Source organism: Paroedura picta, chromosome 5, assembly GCF_049243985.1.
Source record: "Paroedura picta isolate Pp20150507F chromosome 5, Ppicta_v3.0, whole genome shotgun sequence".
Taxonomy (NCBI): Eukaryota; Metazoa; Chordata; class Lepidosauria; order Squamata; family Gekkonidae; genus Paroedura; species Paroedura picta.
In genome coordinates, this window is record NC_135373.1 from 71470249 (window position 1) to 71477474 (window position 7226).

The window sequence follows — 7226 nt, forward strand, 5'->3', positions numbered from 1 at the left end:
TAACTTCATGTTTTTAAACAGTGCAGTTTGTCACAACTACATAGTTCATAAAGCTGACTTGTGGAGTCAGAAATAGCTGCCCCAGAAGACAATATACTTAAGTTAGACAGTGTAGTTTCCATACATATCAAAATTGGATTCAACATACTTTGAATGGAGGGAAACAGGTAATCTCCTTGTAGAGCAGAAGAGTTTGTGAAAAATATCACTGCATGACCTGACTTAAAACATAATTCTCACATCCCTCATTTTATGATCCAAACAATCACCGCATGAGATGGGGTCAGCTGAGAGTACGACTGGCCCAAGGTCAGTCAGCGATTTTCCATGTCAAAGTGGAGATTGGAACTCTGGTGTCCCAGATCAGCAGTCCCAAACCTTCATCTGGTCGGGGACCGCCTCCGGGGGTGGGGGAGAGCCAGTGGCCCGGCTGCCGCAGTTGCTCAAAAACACGCACGCGCGGAACTGCCGCGCATGCGAGTTTTGGAAGAGTTGCCGCGCATGCGCGTTTTGGCCACCAGGGGCGCAAACGCACATGCACGGCAGTTCTGCACATGCGTGTTAGCGTCGCTGCCGCGCCGGCTGCCGCGCCGGCTGCCATGCCGGCCTCTTTCCCCCCCTCTCGCTGCAGGGGGGGAGGCAGGCACGGCCACTGGCGGCCCGGTACGATGACCTTTGTGGCCTCGTACCGGGCCACGGACCGGGGGTTGGGGACCCCTGTCCCAGATTCTAGTCCTACACTTTAACACCATGCCACGCTGGCTCGCTAGAGAAGATAGAGAGAAGAAAACTGAAAAAGTATGTTTACAAATAGCCCCCAAAGTGAGATCTTATAAATAGCTCTCCAAGGGACATGAAAATTTTGTACTACTGCTCACATTCTATAGCATTAAAAGACCTTCACAAATCAGTGGCTGAAATTAAGTACATAAAGGTAAAGGTAAAGGTATCCCCTGTGCAAGCACCGAGTCATGTCTGACCCTTGGGGTGACGCCCTCTAGCGTTTTCATGGCAGACTCAATACGGGGTGGTTTGCCAGTGCCTTCCCCAGTCATTACCATTTACCCCCCAGCAAGCTGGGTACTCATTTTACCGACCTCGGAAGGATGGAAGGCTGAGTCAACCTTGAGCCGGCTGCTGGGATCGAACTCCCAACCTCATGGGCAGACAGTTCCAGACAGCATATTGCTGCCTTACCACTCTGCGCCACAAGAGGCTCATTAATTAAGTACATAATTGATAATTATTTTAGTAATAATATTAGTGGGATTGCTATTAAAAAGTTGTTCCAAAATTCTAAAAATGTAATGTACCCCCACAGGAGCAAGATCACTCAAGACCGTGAACCAGGTTTCTGAAGTATTACTTAAGTGGTTAAGGGATATTGCTGGTTTGAGTAGAACCAGACCACAAATGGGTCTAAATATATGATAGAAAGAGATATTTCCTTACATAGTATTTCAGAGTAGAAATTTCCACAGAAATATTCCAAAAATTTGTCTTATCTGCATATATGTAGAATATGATATTTACATGTGCTACAACTTCAGTTATCGTAACAACAGGTCCTGGTCTCACAAATTGCTGCACTAAATTTTTTTAGAAGATGCTTAAAAGACAATGTGTGAAATGTCACATAGAATAGCACTAAATGAAGTGCAACATAGAAAGCATAGTAAAACTTGGAGGTTTTTTAAATAGAAGATTTCCATTAAATACAACAAAACCTTTTTACTATTTCTATTTCACATGCAAATTAATTTGTCTGGAGAGTATTTTATGCACATGGAAGGAATATAAATTGGAACAGAAACAGTCCCTGTAAGCACCTCATCACCTGATTCTGATGAAATCCATTGTAATATTGACTAGATTTTTGTTTAATGGACGTTTGGAATATCCTTCCCATCCCCAATATTAGCACACATCTTTATGTACCCTGAATAAATGGAATACATTGCCATCTCAGAAGTAGATCTACATATTGTGAATTTAATTGTGAGATAAAAGGTCATTCATGCATCTGAGAAAAATAATTTCAACTCCAAATAATGCTGGTATATTCTTCTCCAGAATTTCATGGCATTTCCAACTAGATCAAAGTGATCTCATATTTTCAGTGCTAGGACACAGATGTGACATTTGGCACAACCACAGGCCCTGACTGTAACTACAGATTTGTTATGCAGTTTGTAGTTATGCATCTGTTGGAAGAGAGTACAATCTCATTCCACTGAAGTGAGCCACTGTCTGTTGATTTGGGATGTGATATCTAGGCTGTTTTCAGTGACTTGTGGATAAAGGCTGCAGCAGCCCTATGAGTCCAGATATTTTAATCTAGTTTTTTTTCAAGAAAGGGAGCTGTTTTTTCTGGAACCTGCTTTTTACTACCTGAAGGAGTTGGCAAGGAGCTGTTATTGACAAGTGGTAACAACACAGAAGACAGTTTTGCATGAAGAAGTAAAACATGTGTAAACCTCGCATTTGCAGCTTTCCTCACAGGAGACCTCAACCGCGTTTTTCCTCTGTCTCGTTGCGACTTTTTGCTTCCCCACGAGGCTGCAAGGGAAAACAAGCCGAACTTCTCCCCCCGCTCCTTGGCTTGTGAATCACAGTAAGCCACCAATCACAGCACAGCAATTTTCTCATGAACTGAAACTTTCATTCCCCCCAAGCCGCTAAATTATTATGATTTTTAAAGGCACTTCCACGTTGCTATGCGGTAATGCCACAAAACATATGCATTTTTAATAAAAATCAACACCACTGTGTTGCTATGGAGAAATGCCAGAATGATACAGCATTCCCCTTCTTTTTGGGATTTGTGTCCTTTTGGACTTTATTTATGTCTGGGTGGATTTCTTTTCTTTTTAATTTTTTTTTATTAATACAGAAAAAAGTTACATACAAATTACAGAACAAATACATACAGGGAGAAAAATAGTTAGAAAGAAAAAAATAAAATAAAAATAAGTATCAAGAGACCATCTCTGCACTGGGAACTTTGCTACCCCAGCTCCCATGAAGGAGCACAATTCCAGGGAAGAAGAGGTACACCAGGCCAAGTGCTCCCCCATTCAGGAGAAGGGAGATGCAGAGCAATCTGCCCAGTCACAAACTCCAGCCTGCAGTCCGGTGCAAAGCCTCTGGTGCAGAAACAGTATAACTGTGGATGCCTGCCAAGCTTATGGTCTTTAGGAGAGTCATCAAGGCCACCACTTTCCAAAGGGCATCCCTCTGACTGCTGGGACTGCTACTATTGACTTTAAAAGGCTTTTCCTGAATAGTGTGTATGTCTGTGTTTCTGTTTGAATGCACCCACAGACATCCATCGAGCCTTCAATCCATCTATCTATCTACATAAGTTTGTATGTACTGGGGCTTTGAGAATGTACATGCAAGTTTGCTTCACTTTCACCTGAAAATGTATGGATTATATTCTGGCCAATACACACCCTTATATTGTGTATACAAAACTTTACTGCTTATATTAGAAACTCCAAGGACTGTTCATAAAGGAACACTATTGTCAATTAGAAAGAAAAGATATGAAATCTAGGCAACCTTTCATTTTACAGCTCTCCAGAAAACCACTACACAGCTGAATGTCACTGATTAAGAGAATGCAGGAGGGCAGGGTGTTGCCTTCCTTGTTGCAAATTATATACTGTACAATCTTATCCAGGGCCATAAAATGGCTCTGTGCACACACATTTACATGCCATGTTTCGCCTACCTATTTCCAGATATCATCAGCCTCCACTGGAGTAATTATAGTTTATCACCCTTAATAACACCAACATCAGGGAAGCTGGTGAATAAGCTAGGAAAAAATCAAACAAAGAACATCTAGAATTTTTCTTATGATGCACATACAATGAAATACATAGTAACAAGTGTCAACACTAATCCCGGAGCAACAACAGATATTTGGGTGGATCCAGACATCCCTCCCCCCATCCTTACCTAATCCTCCTTCTTACTATAGATTTCATTCCCATGCAGGTTTTGCCCTTGAAGGTCCCAATACTTTCAGCATAGCGTTTCTTGGTCGTCAAGGAAGAGTCACTCCTCCTGTGATACTGGATCCACTGGGCCTTAGGGGTCTGTTCTTTGGATTATGTCTATGAGATGTTGGTGGGGGGTGGAGACCAGATTTTAGGCTGAAATTCTTTATTTGTTTTCTGTTTTTTCCCCTTCCTATAGCACTTAATTGTTTTCTCTTCTGTCGTTCAGACCTAGCTGGTTCCCATGTTTGTCAGTTGAATAATGTTATTTCTGGGTTGAAGGCCAGGGTTCTCATCTCTGAGGGACATATCTAACTGTCAGTGGATTGAGCTGCTTAAGTTTCAAGGTGATAGGGCCCTCCCTTGCCATGGAGACAGAAAAGAGCAAACTACTTCCTGTCTCCAGGGATCATGGGAAGGAAATTACCTATATACCTAGTCTGTCCCTATTTCTTCATATAAATATATCATTAATAAATGTTACCCTAAGTTTCTTAGATGAGGAATGAGATAAAAATGTTATTCCTTTTGCAGAATACATTGATATCCTATTATTTAATAGTTCTTTTCTGAGCTTAATTCTTAATAAGAGATGTGCTGGGATTAACACCATCTTGACATCACACTTTCCAACGGAAAGTTGTGCCTTCAAACCAAGAGATAAATTACACAAATGGATGAGAAGAGAATCCTTCAAACCAAGAGATGATGAAGGAAAGCCCAGGTGAATCATAATTCTGATGAAGCTCTTACCTGTTTCAAGCAGAGTGTTTTGCCCATTATGCTAACATCCTTCTTTCTCCTCTATGTATAAAAAGAAAATAAAAACAAATTAAAAAACCCAGTTGTTTACATGTAACCATAACGACAATTTGTAGTCACTTACCAGTCATCTACAGACCTTGGATTTGAAATGACTTTTAATTAGCCCCCAAATTAAACTCACCAACTGGACGATCTTTTATTATACTATTTCTCCATGCCCAGTGTTATTGTTTCATTCAATGGTTGCCTATTGAGATCTCTTTATACAAGGTATTTTCTTCTTAGCCACATTTTATTGAAAAGCCAACTAGCACTAGCAGCCTCCTTTCCATGGATTTTTGAAACTTAGAGATATCTTGGCTCTAATATGAGACTTTAATAATGTTGCCAATCCTCTGATAAGTTGTTCACATTTGATATTTAGCCCCAGTACCTAATGCTTGAGAATCCACGTTGATTCTCTTCACATTCTGCCTTTGCATCCCAAGATCTATGAATATTAAGTTGTGCTTGCCCCAAAGCAAAAGTATACTCACTAAGATATTTGCTGAGATCATGACTCTCGCTGTCCCATTTTTTAAAACAAAGGCATTAATAAGGAAGCACTGCAAAAATGTGAGGCATTCAAAAATAAGAAAAATGGAAATTCAGTAATTTTTTTATTAAAGAGAAAGGGGAATAGAAGCATTTGTTCAAAGCACCCTATCCTGAGTTACCCTGAATAATGCAAAAAGAGCAACACTCATAAGATTGGTATTGAGATAGCTTTGTCTAAAAACACTGGAAGTGAAAAGCTACAACCCCACATGATGAAATGTTGTTATCTGTATTAAAAGCTTTAACGTTAATTAAACCTTTCAGGAGCTATGTATAATTATAAAGGTAAAGGTAAAGGTATCCCCTGTGCAAGCACCGAGTCATGTCTGACCCTTGGGGTGACGCCCTCTAGCATTTTCATGGCAGACTCAATATGGGGTGGTTTGCCATTCCCTTCCCCAGTCATTACCGTTTTACCCCCCAGCAGCAAGCTGGGTACTCATTTTACTGACCTCAGAAGGATGGAAGGCTGAGTCAACCTTGAGCCGGCTGCTGGGATTGAACTCCCAGCCTCATGGGCAGAGCTTTCAGACTGCATGTCTGCTGCCTTACCACTCTGCGCCACAAGAGGCTCTATGTATAATTATAATGCATAATAATATATGGATATATCTAATTTAAATGATCTGTACAGAGTTATTACAAAGGGAACTGCATCAAAGGTTGCACACTAGAAAAATGCTCCTCTCCCTCTTCTTGAAAATGCATTGTTTTACATGGAGTACCAGTATGGTACCAGTACTTAAAGTGCCTATTAGGAGTGATCCATATTCAACTCTCAACTTAGTCATGAGGGTTATTGGTCCAGTTACAAATTCTCTGCCTTGCTTCCATCACGGGTTTGATGCCAAGATAAAATGAAAGGAAGAACGATCAATTCCAAATTCCTTGTCAAAGACCAGGATAAAAGTGAGTGACTGGGATAAGAGAAGGAAGCTTCAAATGCTGAACTAACTGTGAAGGGTTAACAGGGATGAGCAGCCATAACAAAGGAAAAAGAAAAGAAAAGGCCAGTTACAGCATTTGGAGACCCAGGTTTGAATACTCACTCTGCCACAGAAGTTTCCTGAGTGACCCTGGGCCAGTCACTCTCACTCTCAATCTAATCTACCTCACAAGTTGATAGCAGATGAGTGGATTTGTGATATTTCCCTTTTGTGAATCAAGATGCTGTTGACTTCCTGGATCTGAGAAATGGGAAATATTAAATTTTCTGTGCCCTCTACCCCCTCTCTTAAGACGATTCTAATGGAAATAGGAGATGGTTCAGATGTTCTGCAAGTAGCAGAGAATGGGCAATACCTATTACTTTATCATGCTACCACCACTGTGCTTCATATACCACTGATGGCCCTTTTGCTTTAGTTATGCTGTGCTCTGGTATTAGTGGAAGGCCAGCTTTTCATTTCCCTGTCAATGCCATTGGTTACAGGAATCAGATGCTGGCAAACTAACCATATGGTCACTTATAAGATGCCTAGTTCTAAAGGAAACACAGAAAATACATCAGCTCAGAACAAGAAAAATTACATTTTTCTACTAACCTCTTCTGATTTTGTTCCAACTTTCAATAGTAGATACTGACTAGAGTGAAAATTACACAAAACCACTTGTTACATTCTCTAATTGCTGAGGTAACAAGGAAGGAATAACACAACCTGAAAATTATGCGAACTATGTTGGTTGACTAAGCAATTGTAGACCCTGCCCATCAAGCAACTACTTTACCACAAGCAAAGCTCAGGCTAGCTACTCTCAAACCACATCTCAAGTGAACTTAATAATGTGAACTGGCCCTCTCTTAACATTAGGGGTTTTCCCCTCATATCCACAGCATATCCTGAGCCTTCGGGGAGG